The sequence below is a fragment of the Lates calcarifer genome, linkage group LG16_LG22 (assembly GCF_001640805.2).
Source record: "Lates calcarifer isolate ASB-BC8 linkage group LG16_LG22, TLL_Latcal_v3, whole genome shotgun sequence".
NCBI lineage: Eukaryota > Metazoa > Chordata > Actinopteri > Centropomidae > Lates > Lates calcarifer.
In genome coordinates, this window is record NC_066848.1 from 1,868,823 (window position 1) to 1,888,932 (window position 20,110).

The window sequence follows — 20,110 nt, forward strand, 5'->3', positions numbered from 1 at the left end:
CTGAATTATTATGTTTTTGGTAACAAAAGGTCGTGCAGATGACATTAAGCAGAGCTGACATCTCTGATTGGCAATTTGAGGCTCATGACCTTTCGTGATGTACACAGTCTGTACTGTACTGTGATTTCTTGATAGTACAACGACTGGTTTTGGTGTGTGTCACAGTTTTTAAGGTGTGTGTGTGACTCACACTCACACTCACACTCTTACACAAAGATACCTGTTAAAACAGTTGATTTGTCTCCGTCCATAATAAGTGAAACAAACTCAATCCGCACCTGACGGCTAATCCCTTCGACGTGAATTGATTCTGCGCTCTCTAAGCCTTTCCATCTGTTTGTAAATAGTTCTCCATTTTCAATTATGAATATGTTAAAAACCTCATTTTAATGCCTGCAAAATAAAAAAAAAATGTCACATTCAAACGTGGCTTTTGCCACAAATATGCTATTTTCCAGTAGAAAGGGCAATTTGATGCTCATCATGTGCCCTGCTGTACCTAAGAGCTGTTTAAAGAACATCAATGCAAAGAGGGATTAAATATTCCTGTATTTTGCTAATCATTTATGAAATGCATAATTATCTCAGCTGCTTGTTGAGTGGATTAGGAATCATTGATTCTCTCTCTCCCTCTCTCTCTCAGTGTGTATATATAGTGTCTACCTAACCCTTTCAAACTCCCCAATAGAAATATTCTGGATAATGCGTACGTATATAGTTGGCAGAGCTGCACCCTGGTTCATATTTCATGCAATGTGAATGACTAATCCATGAAATGTGTGGGTGGGATGATTAACACAGACACCAGCACTGAAAATATGTTTGCTTTGAAACTCTGAATGTGATACCAACACGAAAAACTATGAATAATTGGCAGAGAATGGGCGCCTGTGTAGATTTAGAACTCAGAAACGCAGTTTATGACTAAATGTGTTAAGTGAAAATAAAGTGCACTTTTGTTCCTGGGATAATTAGCTTTTTAATGTCGCGAGGGTGATTGTGGAGGCTCTCCTGGGCTCTGCTGCTTTTGGAGTGAGCCCTCTAGCTCTCCCGTGGGGTAGCGGCGCTCGCTACATGCAGCCTGCAGTCCAGAGGAGACGAGGGGAAAGCAGCGCCTGTTAGGAGACACCAGTGTGCACAGCAAAGTGTTGTTGGAGCTAAAGCTAAAGGTACATCACAGCTACATTTTCAACACTGGATTAAAGTTGTTCCCACTTGTTTTTCAGTTCATTTTTGACACTAAAAACATTCTAAATGCACATTTTCCAGATAACAGCGGCCATTTGATTCACAAAAGTACTGTAAACAAGACATGAGAAAGTACCTAAATTACTGGGAACACTGTCACAGTGCAGGATCATAACGTGTAATAAGTGAGCAGTTTTTAACTAAAACTAAAGCTCATATTTATCTTTCCTGCACATAAATACCTGTGACAGAAAACCTATGGCTTTCTAAGTGAAAGCAGTTTATATTTTAATCGTTAATAAAGTTCTGGTTCAGGATGAGCGGAGCTGCAGCTGCATGATCACAATCAGTTACTGAAAATGTCTTTAAACACAAACAGAAATGTTTTCACGTGTGCAGGGAAACTATTAAAGGGGATTTGAAGGAGCGGGAAATGTAGCTTCAGAAAGAGGAGGATTTAGGGAAAAAGGAAGAGGACAAAATAGGTGGCAGCGGGGAGAGAGAGAGGGAGAGAGAGAGGGAGAGAGTAATTACTCGGTGTAAAGGCCACAAACAGAGCTCCTGCTGTCGCTGAAAAATCAAATCTGTCAGCAATTAGACGGAGGCCAAGCAGCACTTGTCAGTGGACAATGGGGCAAGAGGAGAGGGGGTTAGCAATTATTAGAGCTGATAGAGTACCTTTATTTATCTAAACAGCAGGTTAGTTGCCCAATCTCCTCCTTTGTCACTTGTTGCTTATGTGAAAGGGGCACCACTTAATCCGAATAGTGGCAACCAATGGGTATTATACCCGGGCCAAGAGCTGGAGAGGGGCTGCTTTTCAGCGCAGGGCAGAATAATCCAGGGGTTGATCTCATGCTCTTGCAATGCTTCCTTTGCTCAAAGCGCTGATCAGCATCCCTTATGTTTGAAGCTATTTATTAGAAGTTTAAAGAGGAGGAGGAGGAGGAGGAGGAGGGGGGAGGACTGGTCTAAAACATGTAGTCACTATCAAAGACTTCTGCTCCTTGAAGGGGCAAAAGCCCACAGAGACTCAGGGGAAGGGATTTGAGATGTGTGGGGCTTATTATCTCTCAGAGCCAACTGCAAATACAGTCGGCAGTCTAAACTCTGAGGTTCTCACAGAAATATATCAGCATCATGTAAACGAGGGAAGTCTGTCCTTTGTTTAGCTAATGAAAGACTTGGAGAAATGTTATTAAATGGTGGCTCAGGAGGGATTATTTTGGAAACAAAGGGCTCTTATTAGTGGTTGCTTAGCATGTAAACTTCTCAATTAGCACAAGATCAATGTTTAATACTTGAAAAAAAAATCACAAGTTCCCACCTGAGGTTCTGACACTGTTGGAAAATGTGTTAAAGCAGTTTAATAACAAAATATAATGATGCAAATATCAGACTCTGCTTTAGGATGGTTTTATTCTTAGCGTCAGTTGACTACAGCACGCGCTGTCATGTATGTTTATTCTTATTTCTTACACCAGCTCTGTGCTGTTTCTTATTTATTATTTCTTTCTGTTAATTCTTCTAAAAAGTTTCTTTGTAAAGTTTAATCAGCCTGATGAGAGCTCTGTTTTCTCATCGCGTCTGTTAAAAGGTAAAAATGTGTGCATGCAGTTAATTGCGTCGATATGTCTCAGGTGTAAAACGCGGGAGCGTCGCTGCAGTTTGACGTCGAGCTGCAGGAATAATTTAAAGTTTGACAAAGTCTGAAAAGAGAAAGAGGAAAGAGAGGCTGTAAATGATGTGGTAAACTGTTAAGTTTGTGGTTCTTAAAAAAAAATCACACAGAAGAAGTGGTGTTAATAATTAAGACCAAACTGAGAATTAAACTATGTAATTTGCTGATGATGTGAATTCATTCCATTAATGACGTGTGTGTGTGTGTGTGTGTGTGTGTTTGTAATGTTTCTGACTTGAACTGTGAGAGTGTGTGAGCTGAGAAACATCAGCTGATAACTCTTGTGCTGACACAGGCTAATTTTCCTCAAACATCCTCGACTGGAGACGAAATTAATATCGACTTCGCTCTGTTGTTCAATTAAAATTCAAATTGGAAATTTTTATTAATGGTGTTTCAACTAACTTTAAGAAAAAGTTTATGTGCAGCATCATTTCCAGAGAGGAGGTTCTAGTTTAAATATTTTCTCTGTGCCTGAGGAGCTGAGAGTCTTGGTTTGGTGATAGTCCTCCTCAGTAGCGCCTGTCTCCACAGCGAACAGGCCGTCTGACTTTACAACCTCCTGAATCGTAAAGAGGAAATTTGTGGTGATGCAGCCCGATTGTCAATAAAGTATGCACGGTGCAGTAAAGTTAGCGTCTTAAATATTTCTCTTTTTTTAATATATGGAATCCAGATGTGAAAAAATATGAAATCCCATAAATCACTGCAGGCTGATGAGCGAACGTAGAGAGCTCATTGAAAAAATGCGTCAGAACATCACTCACGGCTCAGAGCAGATTTCTGTAGATTACAGAGCTGCATATTTTCTAAACAGCGACAGGTTTTAATGTGGTTTCTCGGAGCGAGAGAGATTCATAAACTGGAGACACGGACGGCCGATTCTTTAAGTCGACGTTTAGGTATTCGCCTGTTTCTCGCACACGTGCAAACACACGCCGCTGAGAAACATTACAGCATGTGAAGAACTCATTTGTACTCAGGTATGAAGCTTTCCTGCACACTGATATCTATTTATCAGTTTTCAGGGCTGGAAAAAGAAAGAATCTATTCATGTGGATTTAAGGGTTCAGTCGGTGATTTACTGATGCACTGCTGGAAAAAAATAAATCTAATACTCTTTCCACCTTAATTTGAAGAAAAATTTGTCTGATTGGAAACTTTGTCGAGGGAAAATCGGCGGTCACGAAGAACACATGAAGAACATTGTTTCTTCTCCCCCCAAAATGCTTTCACAGCTTAAACAAATTTAATAAGACTTCTTCTGATTGACAGGAGAGCGCTCTCCCACAATGTCTTCTTTTTGCTCTCACATTCCTCGTCAGCAGCTGTGCGCCGTTTTTGAATGAGATGAAGGCTCGAAAATCTGCGCTGCACACACACACACACACACACACACACACACTATCGACTCGGAACAAGTGGGACTTTTATACAAGTCTCCACGAGGCCTGAATGTGCTACTCATGACACATTTCAGGAGTGTTATTCTGCGTCATTTGTAAAGTCAGTCGGTGCACAGAACACACCACAGACAGTCATATCAGTGTTTTTTTGCAAATCTTTAAATCAATCAGTGACACATTCATTTAAAACCACTTGAGTTTTGCCACCCTGACAGGAAGTGATGCATTTTACACTTCCTGCAAAAACAAAACATGAACAGTGACGGCTGAAAGAAAAACAATGCCACCTGTAGAAAAAAGAACAGAGATATTTTACAGATAAACCCAGATCACAGCTTTAGTTCGTCGTCAGGAGATTATTTGCAAACTTTTCCAGTTTCCCGGTGCAGCGTCTGTTCCCCAGCCCTCAGTGAGTCAGAGGCACAGTGGAGGTCTGTGCAGGTGGCAGAGGCTGCAGAGCCCCGGCGGGGGTTTTCTACCCCCTCTACCCCCTTCACCACAGGTGCTTATTAGCACATATGAGCCGCCACATGTTCCCAGCCCCGGCCGCCGCCCGAGGGGGCGAAATCAGTCTTCGCCGATAATCTTCACAGCCTGACCGGGCCCTCGCTCGCGCTGACGGGGGCACATGGCGTGGCGTTTATGAAGCGCAGCAGAGGTATTACCCCGCTCCCTCTCTTTCTTCTTCTTCTCTCCTCCCTGAACTGCTGGATAACCTCTGTGAGCATCTCCCCCTTTATTTCCATATTCCAGCTCTAAGGTCAGGATGAAACCTGATCTCCATCGATGTTCATGTAAGAGATATCTATCCTCAGAGGCAAAGAGTAATTCAGTTGCAGCTACTTTTGTGAACATTTTGAAATGTTTTGCACCTGGTCGGCGTGACAGAAACCCATTGTCATCTTAACATCCACCCCCCCACTCTGTGAGACATGTGGGGGAGGGAGGGGGGGCAGCTGGATGAGGAGATCTGTGTGTGTTTGAAGTGGGCATATGGCCGTCGCATTTGCATTTAATGCCCTTCAGATTACTTGTTTTAACTCGTGCTAAACACCTCACTCGGTTGGGGCTAATTTGATGAGGTCATGGTGTGACCCCGTGACCCCCCTCTCTCTCCCTCTCTCTCTCCATGTCCTCTAAGTGAAACCAGCTGAGTCACAGAGGAGGGTGTGGGAGGTGGGGGAGGTGGGGGAGGCGTCCGTGTTGTGGCCTGAGCTCCGCTCACCCGTCCACCGCGGCCGTCCACCGCTCTCGCCGCTGTGAAGTCGCCTCCTCTCCCAGGCTCAGCGTCCAGTCAAAACACATCGAACAGACCTGGAAAGAATAACAAATGCCCCGGCTCCTTATCGCTCCACTCTCCACTTTGAAGATGTTTGCGAGAGAGGATTGCGCCAGTATACATTCAGCTGCAGACGAGTGTGTGTGTGTGTGTGTGTGTGTGTGTGTGTGTGTGTGACCTGCATGACCCCTATTAGGACATTTATTTTCCTTAGTGTGTCTAAACTTTCTGGTGTTTCAAGAGTTTTAACCACAACTTCTCCAACTCACATCGTCAGGTTTAAATTGGGAACAATGTGTTCAGCGTTGATTAAATCTGAAACTCTGTATTTGCTGTGTAATTTATCATAATTGTGAAATAATATTAGCACGTTAGCATACGTAAACACACACGCACGCACACACACACACAGTCGTCTCCACATGAAAGGCCGTGCATAGGAATAGTAAAAGCCCTCTTATGGAATGTCAGTGAGGCCCATTGAAGTCCTGATCCTCAGCGGCAAACCGCCTCTCTCTTCTTTTGCTGCAGACTCGAGTGTTGTCCAGACTCCAGAGAATAGTCCCGTATGGTCTGAGAGGCTACATTTTCCTAACCTCCAAGGCCACCGCCGCGAAGGCGCCTCAAGAGAGCCTCTTTCGTGTCAAAGGGGGAAAGCCATTCAACTCGAGAACGGCCTCCGGCTTTTGATCAGTTCACAAGTTACAGTTTTGCCGAGGCCCCTCTTTTTTTTTCTTCTTCTTTTTTTCATGCAAATGGGAAATCTTCAAACACTGCGCGGAAATACATCTCTCTCGGATGTACCTTAATAGGTAGTGCTTTTAACATGGGAACTTTCACAGCCAAGGACTTTGCTTGAAAGCCTCCTCAGCGTAGTGAAAAGCACGCTCAGCGCCCAGGTGTAGACGTCCCCCCTTTAAGGGTTTCTTTCTGCCCCGGGTTCCCCTCCAGCCGGCGGCTTTGTATGTTCACTGGAGACCACATTGACTCCCAATTAAGGGATTAGGATAAAGATTATCAGAACCATTTTCAAAACACATAACATTTACAGGCTTTCCCACAGCACTCTGGATCGCCGCTCTTGTTTTGGCACACTTTAACTTTATTGTTATAGATGGAACAGCTGTTTCTCAGCACCAAGCGTTATTCAAATTGTTGCTCTAATACTCGCAGCATCCAGTATAAACTGTTTTCATTCCACTTTGACGAATTTTCGTTTTTTTCCCGAGCTTGTGTGCGTGTTTAAACGATATCTATCCTGCTCACATCCGTACATAATCCTAATTCGAGGAGCTATTTGCAGCGTGGGGGCTGCGTCTTTCCCGCGTGGGTTTGGATTCGAAGGTGTTGGAATGTCAGGTTTTATTTGGGGTGTCTCTGTGTTTCATGTGTTTCTCTTGGCACTTTCAAACTGCCCATTATGCTCCTATTAAAGTTCATGTTGCTGGAATATTGGGAAGAAGAAGGAGGAGGAGGAGGAGGAGGGGGAGGTCGGAGAGGGAAGAGAGGGGGTGAACCAAACTCTTGTCAAGGTCATGTTCCATTGGAAAGAGCCAACAATGCCAGTGCTAATCCCTCCCCCTCCACCGCGCTCTGACCCCATCCCGTGGCTTGCAGGACTCTGTGGTGGGAGAGGACAAGAGGCCCGGCTTGTTCCTGCTCTCAGCCCGGCATTAGGCAGCCCAGAGCTCCTGGATTATCTGCCAATTAGCACCAATTGTGCCGGACGGCATTAACGTAATGTTCCATATTTTTTAATACCGTTTAATTTTTTGCTCCTCTTCTCTCCCCTCCTTCTCTTCGACCTAATCAAGATTGTCAGCGCTCTCTTTTGCCTTTTCTCATTTAAAATAAAAGAGTTGGGGTTTAATTTGGCATTAAGGAGCAGAGAATATGCCTTGCCAGCAGAGCGTTTGTTGGGAGGGAAAAAGGGGGAGAGAGAGAAAGAAGGGGAGAAAATCATTTTATGGGAGATACTGTGAAGGACTTGTTTGAACAGGCCGCGAGCTTCAGTGTCCTGCTACATTAGCGGGGAAGTCGGCTTTGTGCCGGGAATAACGTGTTGCCTCACTATTGTGCCCCCTACGGTGGAAGGGGTTTGGTGGGTTTGGATTAGGAGACTCCATTACATTACCCTAATAACTGGATAAAGCCGCCTCATCCAGTGCAACTGATCCTCAAGTATTAGCGCTCATGGCTCGTTACAGCGTCTCAGCAGCTGATCTGCAGACAGTTGATTTCTCACTGTAACAGGACTGATAGAAAAACACCGTGTGCAACTTTCATCTGCAGGCCGGCGAATGAGTTATTTATGAGGGAATTCCAAAAGACTATTACAGTCATTTCTCACTGATTTAGATTGGCGTGGCAATAAACAAAGTCAACAAACCTCCCCCCCAATTTAAGAGGCTAAATGATAATCTTTAGTCTGCTATGAGGGAATTTCCACAGAGGTGAAAACTGTTTTACACGCTCCACATAATTGACTCTGTACCAACTATAAAAGCAGCTAATCATTATAAAGCACGGCAGTTTCTCACACTTTAATTATATATGTGTTGCAGGTGTTAGGGCATGTCACAGGCTGCGTTATGAGACTCACAGCAGAGTTTTATTGTGCTGGTTTTTTGTTTTTTTGTCTCATTTACCTTAAATAAGCTGTGAGAGAGAGAGAGAGAAATAAAGAGGAGAAGAAAGAGGGAGGAAAAAATAAAAAATAAAAGCGAGAGCGGAGAGACGAGCGGAGAAAGCAACGAGGAAATTTTTTATTAAAATGCAAAATTTTTTGTCATTTTAGATCAAAGTGAATTGATGGAGAATGACCTTCATTACAATGTTTGAACATATAAAAAAAAAGAAGGCGCTGGCATGAGAATGTGGCAGAGCAGCGAACAGATTACATAGAAAGCCCAGCTTCTTTGATGTTAACTGTCCAGACCAATTAGGCCCGAGGACATGTGTGAATCCTGACGCTTTCATGGATGGATTCAGGTTGACTCTGTGTGTGTGTGTGTGTGTGTGTGAGCTGCAGCCACACACCAGCCCATCCTGGAAATTCAGCTGAAATTAAATCACATTTTTTCCTGCGATTTTAAAACAGGAAATTATTTTTATTAGCAGAATTAGCAGCAGCGGCGGCGGGATTAAAAAGTGGTAATAGTAGTTTCTGCTTTAAAGTAAAAGCTCCACACAGTTAATCTGGAGTTAATCTGTGAGGACGTTGGAAATGAGTGGTGTTAAATCTCCCTGTGTGCACTCACAGTGTGTCCGGAGGTCTGGCTGCTGTATGGGAGGAGCTCAGGTGAGGCCAGAGGCCGCCGGTCATTAGCGATCCAGCTTCCCTTCATAGTGTTAATATGGGGTCAGGCTGTGGAGCAGGAATCCACAACCACAGCTGCCACATTCAGCATCTCCACGGTTGCTGTTTTCACTGGTGGAGTGAAAACAATCCGCCTGCTGTTCCCTCCTCCACCTCCTCCACCTCCTCCGGTCCGTGGGGCTGACCTTGCCCTTGGGCCACAGCACCGTACACCGCCCCAGCTGTTGTCACTCTGCAGCCAGGGGAGGGAAAAAAGCTTCGCCTCGCCAGGCCCCTCTTTCTTTCTTTCTTTCTTTCTTTCTCGCTGGGACCTTCTTTTTCTTTGCTGTGGGCCCTTCCTGCAGGTGTGCTAAGGTCCTAGCTCCCCCCTGTTTGATTACAGCGCAGGCCAAACACCAGGACTCGCCTCCGCCCCGGTCCTGCGGGTTTGATTCAGGGCCTCCAAATGCCTTTTAGATCCCTAATCCTAAACACTTAAGCCCTTCCTGATGGGTTCAGCACCAGGTCCCGGCGATTTAACCAATCCAAATAGTGAGAGCACCGAGGGGTCGAGTTCAACGGAGTTGCCTTTTCCCCTTTTTTTCTTTTAATTCAGCGTATTAACCCTTTACCATTGATTGAAGATCTATAGATGCACTTGTAAAAACGTGTTACATTTAATTTTGGGTTTATTTGATGCTTCTCGCTCCTTTTTCCTCTGCTACTGCGACTTTTATCCTCACGTTTACGTCTTAAACTTCCAGGTGAATCCGAATCTTATTCGATCAGAGCAGGAAGTCCGTGCGGAGATGACGTTAATGAATCAGAATCAGTATCAGGTACGACGCTGCAGACGCCTGGAGAAAACGGCGGCGGTACAGTCGTTCTCACCGAGCGTCCACGTCAGTTTAATCTTTCCCATTCTCCCTGTGCTGTTTGAGTAAACACTCTGTCCGGGGGCCTCCACCTGTTTCGGGGCGCTTGAGAAATGGACTTTTCCTGAAAAGTCTGCGACCTCTGACCCCCACCGAGCAGGAAGGGGCCGCCAGCAGGCAAATGCCCTCCTGTGTGGCCGACTGCCATTTAACCCCATAATTGTTACAAGGCAGCTCCTGCCCGTCCGAAAAACTTGGTTTCCGGAAATCGCTCTTAAACAATCAAATAAACGCACATGCGGGGAATTTGCCGTGCCCAAGGCGGTGAGATGGCGGAGCGGTGATTACAGATTCACTGGTTGGACCTGACACCTTTAAAAACATATAAAACATTGAGGTCTGTGTGGCAGTTATGTAAGAAATAATACACGAGTTATTTCAGCCACGACAAACGTTAGAAGCTTGTTTTCTGGGACTAAAAAATGCAAATAAGTTGAGTTTTTTCTGCATTTTCAGTTGCACAAACACAGAGTTTGTAATTGAAGTAAGTGGGGAAATAATTCTCTTCTTTTAGCCGACGTTTCACCACTTAAGATTGTTCCATTTTTTGTGTGGTGTTGAATCACAGCTGGCCTCAGGCTGTGTTGTAGATACAGTATCCACTTTACCTTTATCATGCAGCGCTCTGGCCCATCAGGCTTTCTATGTGGTTGGCTGCACTTGGTTATTTTTTCCATCCCTGCACATTTGCTTTTTTTTTTTCCCTCCTCCTTGCTCGGCGCTCACCTCCAGACTCGAGCTTAGAGTGTTTCCCCCGGCAGCCTTTCTGATAGCGGCGCGCTCGGTGATTGCTTCCCAGGATCAGAGCGGCATGCAGCACGAGTGGGGCGGCTCGGCATACCACACATGCTGCCAGATCAAAGGTCATTCTTGGAAGCCTGGGATTATGGGCGAGGTAATATAATATTTTTTATCCTTCTTGCTTTGTTTTTGATCACCTTATCTGACCCAACCTCAACCTGCACTCTCACGCCACCTCGCACTACATCCCCCTGAACACTCAGGTGTTAGTTTGGAGGGATGGAGGGAGGGTGGAGGTCTGCTAATAGAAGCAGAAAAACAACAGACAGATTGGATGCAACCTTGAGCCGCAGGTTTTTTCTGGGGGGGGGGCGGGGAGAGACTCCCCAAGGTCAGTGGATGTGGGAACTGCCGCCGCTCTCCTGGGTCTGACGGAAATAGTGACCAAATCAAAGACGGCTCATGAGTGATACGTTCACTGAGGTCACGTCTATTTATTACTGCAGGGAGGGGAGGGGGGGGGGTATCACATATACAGGAGGTTATAATGGAGGGGACAGTAATGACGCCTGATGTGTGTCATCAGCAGCTGTGAATGACTTGTCATCATGGAAGTTATTATCCAAGTGACTTCAGCCGGAGTGTACTGATGCTGCTGCACCATCACACCACTCCACCTGTGTGTGTGTGTGTGTGTGTGTGTGTGTGTGTGTTTCTTTACTTCAGTAAACAGCAGAGACTCTCTCCTCTAACTTTTAACCTCTCGCCTCGTGAACACAGGAAGCAGTGCGTTGTATTAACGTCAAAATTGTTCACATTTGTAAACAAATAACAGCGAGAGTGTGTCATTGACTTAGTCTTGTAATTTCAAGGCTATTGTAATAAATGTCATGGTGTTTTCCACCATTGTACGTTCACCTAACATCAAACAAAAGAGAGGAAGAAGAAGAAGAGGAAGTGTGTGTTGTAATTATTAATTCACAGAAATATTACCCTGTGTGTCACATTGTGTCTCCGGGGCGTATTTGTTTTGGAAATATTTTTTAAATGTGTCTGACGTCCTGTGTGAATTAACTGTGATGTTTAGTAAAACGCTGGATTTTAATGTTTACATCCAGAGAAACAGAAAAAGTAAAGAAGAGAATAATAAAGTGATGTTTGACATTTAGCTTTAAAATGAATGATGCTTTTGTAATGTAACTGTCTTTTAAACACTGACACAAATGTTGGATATTTTGTGACGTAAACGAATAAAATAATGATCATTTAAAGACGCAGGAAAAGTTAAGTTGGGAAGTTTTTTAAAACACAAACGTAATTTTTTAAATGTCCAAACCCTCCTGTTTAATGTCTTCTGTGGTTTATTTGTGTTTGATATATTTTATAATTTAGTTTTTATATTGTTATGTCAGAAAGGATGAGAGACGAGGAAGAGAAAGAGAAGGACAAACACTGCGACACAAACATTTGGCCTCGATCCTTCGACTAAAACAAATAAAAACACACTCTCAGAACATGTTGGACTATCACTGTAAACTCACACTGTCTCAGTTTTTATACACATCTCTAATATTGTGTGGATGAAAGAGGTGAGCCGGATGAAGAGAAGAAGACGAAGACCCTGCGGAGAGCGGAGAGGAGGACGCTGCCCTCCCTGTGATTCACAGCACTCTGACAGAGTGGGAGAGGACCATTAAGTGCTGTGTTATTTACACATCATAAGCCAGTCTATTATATTGACATCCAGACGACCCAGTCCACCACTGCTCTGCGCCTCGCTCTCTGTTTGCTCTCAACACCGGCATGCTGATTGGGTGATTTTCTGATATGACATTCCAATGCTCTGGACTATGTGCAAGATCTTTTTTCTTTTTTTTTTCCCTTCTTCTTCTTCTCTCCCCCTCTCTCGTCTGAAATAGTCCGAAAGCATTCATTACCCGCCGAGAAATGAGACAAAAGGTCAAGGAAGCGGTGTGACGGGGGGGGTGGAGCCATGTGAAGTGGAGGTGGGGTTTACAATCCAATTGGGGATTAAGTTATCTCTTATATCTCTTACTTACAATAAATCCACACGTCTCCATCAGAAACGTCTTGTTTAAACTGTGGAGGAGCATGAAGCAAATGTTTGACTTTATTTAAAATTCATTGTTCAGTATTACATTGCCGGCTGGGGCGAGCCCTGAGATTGCAAAGGTGAGCAGACAGCCTGTATATATATATATATATATTTATATATATTTTTTATTCTGATCCAGAAATTGCAGAATTGTTGTCCTCCACACTATTCTGCCATTTACCAATGGCATCAAAATATTTGACATCCTATAATGGGATCGCATCCAGAGTAATTCCTGTAACTACTGTTGACATAGGTGCCCCAAGTAAAATAAATCTATTTTGGCCATTGATGTGAATGAACTCTCTGTGAACCATTTAAAGCATTAATACAGATAAAGGAGAACACCCTGATCAGTAGAATAAGAGTCATTACCGTGAGGCTGCGCCGCCAACACTTCGACATTTCAATAACGTCTCAATAAAACCGAGGGGATGTGAAACAATTATCGACTCAAAGCTTCATCTCCAGGAGGTGACTTTCAGAATAAAAGAGGCGGCACGAGGGTTTCTGCATCCAGCAGCTCGCTGACTGGCACCACAAATTACACTTTCCAATTTGTCTGAAATGATTTACTCAAGAAAATCATGTTGCTGTTTATATTTTTCAAACATCTCCCTCTCACACTGGTACAATACAGACGCCTTTGAAAATAGCCTTCACAAGCAGGAGCTAAATGTAATTATAAGAGGTCACTTTTTTACCCCAAAATATTTGTTTAACTATTTGAGCGACTGCAGGCGCAGAGTGCAGAACGTGATCTGAATTCCAACCAAATCATCAGCGTCTAAAGAGAGAGACTTTTTATTTGATATTTATGATCACAGCTCATCCTGCTGTTTCACAAATGAAACAGACACAACGTGGAATAAGTGTCTCTCTCTCTCTCTGCTGCTTTTTTCTTTTTCATTTTTGCTCCAGTTTGTTGTTGTTTTGTTTTTGTTTGTTGGCGTCGTTGTGTACAGGCCCCTGAGAGGCCCCTGAGCCCCGGTTTGGACACCACTAAAATAGCAGAGTCTGATCTGAGTGAAGCCGTCGCAGCAGAGTCACTCAACCTCTTTTTATTTATTTATAGCGTTCTTTCCATCACAGTTCTTCACTTATTATTGTCCCAAAAAAACTATTTAAAAAGCTGAATTTAGTTTGAACCAGTTTGAGATTAATTCTGCGTCAGACTCCAGATCCTCAGAGGTCGATTTCCATGTTTATTTCCCTGCTCTGCAGTTTCTACTGTACACGAGTCGGGTCGTGATCCGAGCAGAGAGAGAGGAGAGAGGGTCACGTCACGGCAGCGACACGTCGTCGGCTCAAACACCAACATGTGTGTGTTTGGATTTTAACTCAGATATGAGCACAGACTGAAACCGAGCAAAGAAACGGACTGAAATTAAATCATAACGCAGCATTAAAGCTGTAAATTTAAGTTAAATTAAACAAGTTTTTAAGTTCTTTTTTCCCAGCAGGAAAAAATCTGCAGTTTTTCTCTTTTAAACTGTTTAACAGAAACAGAAAAGTGTTTATCTTTGTTTTATTTAGTAAAAGAAACAATCAAATTAAATCTGCTTATTGCTGAGATTAGTTTCTTCTCCCTCCTAATTTAGCAGCTTATTATTATTTCAACTTTATTTTTTGCTTTAGAAATTGCAGGTTTGTTTCCTTTTTATCAAAATATTTTTTAAAATATCATTTTTTCTTGCAGGAAGTGAAATATTTCAATAAAAAAGCAAAATCTGAAGTTTTTAAATCTTAAAGTATTAGGTGAATTAAATTAATCAGCATTCTTACACTGATTAAAATCTGAAAAACTGATAACATCCCAGAAAACTGCACCAGTGGAGTCTGTCTGCTGCAGTAAACTCTTCACTGTACGAGTGCAGCATTAAATTAGTTTGAGGATGATCTGAATGGGAGAGACGCGAGGCCGATACAGATCTGTGTGGTGGTAAAGCTGGCTGACGATTTCCTCTCCTCACCTCTTCAGGAGCAGGAGCAGGAGCACCCACACCAGAGCTGGAGGCGTCCCACTGGGAGAGCCTCCTCTGTGGTTATCATACCCCATCTAGTGGCTGCAGAGGGTTAAAGGACAGAGGAGGAGGAGGAGGCTGCACCTCACACACCTCGAATAGCTGCTCTCTTCACTGCTCTTCATAGATAGATAGATATTTTGATTGAAACTTAATAGACTTTGGATGCAAATGAGTGTAAAATGAAAAGAAAACAGAGACATAATTCGAGTCAGTTTGATTAAATGTTTGAGTATCTCATTAAGACGACGTCCCGGCATCGTAACAGTCCTGTAGGTGCAAATTGAATTTGATTTAAGGGGGAAAAAGTGTTGAGACTGAAGCGTAGTCGCTTCATGTTTCACAGACATGAAGCCATAAGAATGTGTGAAAGCAATGCCCTCTAGATCCCCTCTTTTCACAACCCTATTATCCAATTGAAAACTGATCTTCAGCAAACTCCCATTGTGTGTGAGCGCCTCTCCTCTCCGAGAATAAATGCACCAAAATTGATCTCAGGTCTCTGAAGTAGGGGGCCTGCGGAGCTGGAGTTTACAGATGGGACCACTTTTATTCACTTCTGGTGGCAATTTACAAAGATGCAAAAACCAAGAGAGAGAGAGAGAGAGAGAGAGGGAGGGAGAGAGAGGTGTGTATGTGCAGCAGTTCCACCTGTCTCATAACCTCGCTGGAGAACAATTTTCCTGAAGAGGAGGAGGAGGAGGAGGAGGAGGAGGAAAAAAGAAAAATGTAGCTGTGACAATGTCAAACAATGTGTGTTAACAATTGGACGGTGTGCAGTGGGAATGTCATGCACAGAGAGCAGCCAGCTGGAGGATCAGCTAATGCATTGTGACTCCTGCTGTCAGCAGTTCAGCTCTACACTCTCTTCCTGTAATTTTCAGCCATCTCCACTGCACTGATACCGTTTCAAAAGCCCCGCTCGCTATCACTCAAATACCCCGGCTCGGGGGGGAGGGGAGGGGTTAACTGTTCACTCTGGTTTTAATGTTTCGCATCGTACGAGCAGCAGAAGAAGAAAAGATGCGTTCAGAGACGCCCGTGTGGCCCAGCTGAGTCAAAGATGTTCCTGTTGAAAGGACGATCACACTGTCCTGTGCTGCCTTTAAGGTCCCTGTGTAAGTTTCAGCCTCCAGGATCAATATTTGAAGCAATAAGAAGGTTGTATTTACAAATTATTTTAGAAAGCAAGCAGCTGTTGACAGAAACATATTCATCTGTGAGAGTAAAATAAAACTACAGTTTAAAGGTAAAGATTAAAAATAAATGTATACATGCTCTGTAGAATTTTTAAACAAACACAAACAAACAAATAGTTTATAATAGTATAGTAACTCACAATACAGTACTTATAAGCAGTGATAATATTTTAAGTGTAAATGTTTTTGTCGACTCCTGTGAAGCATCTTTAAGTAAAGATTATTATAAACAGTTATATATTCATTAATGAAGTATTTATTTATAGAAATAGAAATAAATTGAATAAAATTATTACAACTTGTACAACAAAATACACACAGACGTAAACGACAACAGATTTGCACCTGGTACCTTTTTTATTTCATTATTATTATTATTATCATTATTATTATTATTATTTAGATCTTACAGTGTTGATCACGATATTTTGTTTCGTGCCTTTATGAGAGGGAGCATGAACATCAGTTCATTTAACCTGGTGCACCACAAGGATCCATTTTAGGACCCTTAATATTTCTTATCCATAAATATATGAATGATTATTCACTGTAGTTCTGCAGTAAATAATTAATTTTTTGTCAGATTTAGAAAATACAAAACAGTGATGAGAAAAAGTTTCTTATGTTGAGTAAAATCAATGCTGTTCCTTTTGCTTTGAATAAAACTGTGAAGTCGTTGTGGTTTGATTAAAGAGTTTTACTCCAGGAATTAAAATCCCTGTTTGTCTGTTTAATCTCTGTAAGATTCACCTGCAGGAAAAAAAGGGAATTTTTCAAACTTTAAAGTAAAATCAAACTTTCTCTTACATCCTTAAATATAATTGAACTGTTATTTATTATTCACAAAGTGAATATGCTGGTTACAGATGCTTCACAGGATTTCTAATTACTGAAATAATTGTCATTACAGCTACATTACAGTGTGTTCTAAATAGTTTTTATACTTCTTTTAAACACTGAGGGACTGTATGAAAAATATTAAGATAAAAAGAGAGTTTAAATCTTTTATTTTACTTTATAAAATGAATAATTAGTCGACAGCATTAAACCTGGTGACTGGTTTTAATGTTGTGGCTGATCGTCCGTTATAAAACAGCTGGTACTGGTCGTTGATTATGATCGGCTGAGCTGTGTTTGAAGCCGTTGTAAAATACACACACATTACATGACCACATCATTCGTCCAGTCAATGAAAACACAAAGATACAGGGATTCATGTCTGAGCAGACGGACTACACCAATGATCTGAAGTCTGCGATTTAACCGACACCACAACTACAGCGAGAGAAGATGCTGGAGCGTCGCTAAAGAACTAAACACAGAGGGTTAGCGGTAAATTCCTACATCTGTGACAGCACCTGAAGTATCCGCTCACAGGTCGATTTAAACCAAACCAACAGGAGCATCAGGAATGAGCCGTAAAGTTGCTCCGATAGGTAAAAAGCCGCCACAAGGCCCCTGTTCTATGGTTTATAATTATAGAGCCCTCAGCTGTTTAAACCTATTTCCTGAGCATCCTTTTAATCAGGCCATAACCACCATTTCATTTGTTCATCCAGCGGGGTGATGCAATCCCCGAAGCCAAAGCTCTCTATTCATTAGATTGTTTTAATGTGCCTGAAAGCAGTTGTGCAAATAAACAAGCAGTTACAGTGAAAAGAGGAATCCCTGAGTCTGCGCGTTAACCCAGGAGGGACTGCAATTCCAACTTGTGCCTTTTATCTTATTAATCCCACGCAACGTCATTTTGCAGGTCCCCGAAAAGGACTTATAAATTGCGTCTAATAGGCTTCAAATCAAGCACTAATTAAAACTGCATTAACCTTAATGAATCAGAAAAATTGAGACCCCAATTTATTGGAGTTGTGTTTATACAAGGGCTGGTTTCAATAATACATGACGCAACCGGCTGTGTGGGATGAGCCCATCTTCTTAATGCGAACCTCCTGTGAGTGTGTGTGCATGCATGTGCATATGTGTGTGTGTGTGTGCGGTGTGTTTTGGCCCTCGTCGTCATTACAGGCCTTGTTAGAGGTTAACTTTAGCAACATTCAGGCGTCTTTAGCGCCGCGGAAAGAGCTGAAGCCGCACGGTGCCAATCAGCGTCACAGGTGTTCATAATTGTCTGTCTAATTGCTTCATTACTGGCGAGGGAGGCCTGAGCTCCGTCTGCTGCCTCCACCACATCTGGATTTTTTGGGAAGCCCTCTCCGAGCTCAAATGAGAAGCCTCTCTCGAGTTTTAACATGTATCTGCTTGTTGCCCGTGATTTCCCAGGAGCACGTCATTTATTTGTGCGCTGATTCTGACTCAAACGCCTTTAATGGAAATTCCCAGGGCAGTGGTGGTGGTGGTGGTGGGAGGTGGAGCACTTATGGCAGTTTGTTGACAGGGAGAGCTCATTTGTTTTGCCGCGAACGGATGTGAAAAGACGTAAAAATTAAAACATGCAAATGATGTCAGTGCGGTGTGGAGCTCCAGCGAAGTACGAGGGGACTCTCCGAGTGTTTTCGTGCTCCATCCCGGGCTCTCGTTCGGTTAGAAAACCCTCGAGATTTCCCTCAAGAGACCTGCTGTCCTAATGAATCAAGCCTCTCCAACGTGGGAAGGACCTGAGGGGGACAAACTGTGATTCTTTATTACTGAGGCTTCAGCAAACCTGCCAGACTCAGCGGAGATCCCCTCCTCGCTCTTGTTATGTCAGGTTATTGAGTGAAATTACAAAATGACACGTCAGAAAACCAACATGAACAGACCTTTAAAATGATTAGTCACCGTCTTCTCCTCCCTCCTCTGTGAGGAAATGGGCGATAGATTAAGCTGAGGTCACCACCTTTAATGAGACATTTAACATGCCATTTGCAGGAAGTGCCGCAAGATCCCCCCCCCCTCTCGGAGATAAGCTCCAGTGGAAACGGTGCTCGACCTCAAACCTCCAGCCACCTCTTGCCCACCCACGCAGGCTGTTATGTATCCATGCTCGCGTCAAGCCCGGGCCTGTGTGTGCGTGTGTGCCAATTAGCTTCCCAGGCCATATGGATTTCAACTGTGGCAGATGTTTGTCCAACCCATCGCTCAATTTGGCGCACGAGGGGGATCTGGGTGTCACCTTTAGGGAGATTTCTGGCAGATTTTGATTATCAGTCTTCATCAGGGGAGGAGCTGTGTTTTTTCCCACCCCCCCCAGAGGTGAAATTACGGAGCAGTGCGGCTGTTATTAATACGTGAAAGTGATCTCAGGAGCCTGCGGTGCCAGCCGTCACTCATGGGAGTCTCCGCCGGTGTTCACCTGTAAAAATCCCGCACCGATCGACTGAACATCGCAGGTTACGTCCACGACGACCGATTCCACTCTCCCCTCGATTAAACGCAAAGTTCAATCAGAAGTTAATTTGATTATAAGAAGATTCTGGAGGTGCCGTTCCTGTCCGCCTGCTGTCAGCTGTGGATGGGCATGTCTTGACTTGATTCTCCCTGACAACACAGCTACAGGCGGCGGTGTCTTCAGTCCTCTGAGGGCTCGCCGCTGTCTCCTGTAATGTCAACACTCCAAACACAACATGCTAGTCTCGATTTATATCACGGCTCAGATATGATGATGATGTGATTACACACAGGAATCCGCAGCGAGCGTATCGATCATCTGTGAAACATGCTTTAGTTCAGCCGTCACACAAACCGGAGTCAGCGTTTCCCGCCATTGTCTGCTCCAAACTGACTCGACGGTGGGTATTTCAAATACAAGTGGTGAAATATTTCATGTTCTTTGCAGCTTATGTGCAATAGACTTGGCAGCAACACAATAGCTGTGGGAAGTGATTTATTTTCTTAAAGTAATTAAATGCCTACTTGATCATTTTTTTCTGGGAAAAATGTGAGAATGTGGCAAACAAATTAAAAGAGCACTCCATGACTAAACCTGTCCCTAGGATTGGTGGAAACATCAGAAAGTGAAACAGAAGCCAAACCTTCTTAATCTACGTCGCTGCATTTGGGAGTTTCTGGAGAAACAATTCGGAAACATGCTTTCTATTTCTGTTTGCACCCGATTATTAATTTCAATTTATGTAACCCCACTTACTCCTACAGTTTAATTAATGATGCTTGTTATCAGCTGTGTTTAAGAGGTAATGGACAATGCTGAATTTTGAGTGTTTACAGCGCTGGAGAAAAATCCCGCTTTACCCCTTTGTAATGGACTGCCAGTAAACAAGAGATTAACAGTGTTTGTCACTCTTCCTGC

General features: G+C 43.3%; 1 protein-coding gene across 1 annotated transcript in view; it reads right to left on the reverse strand.

Annotated features, from left to right (window-relative positions):
• Positions 1-956: 956 nt before the first annotated feature.
• The window catches only part of fam204a (family with sequence similarity 204 member A), a 47,858-nt gene continuing 28,704 nt past the window's right edge, over positions 957-20,110 (reverse strand). The window contains exon 7 of the mRNA XM_018681008.2: positions 957-1,115. The gene's annotated coding sequence lies outside the window, so the exon portion shown is untranslated. The remainder of the gene's footprint in view (positions 1,116-20,110) is intronic.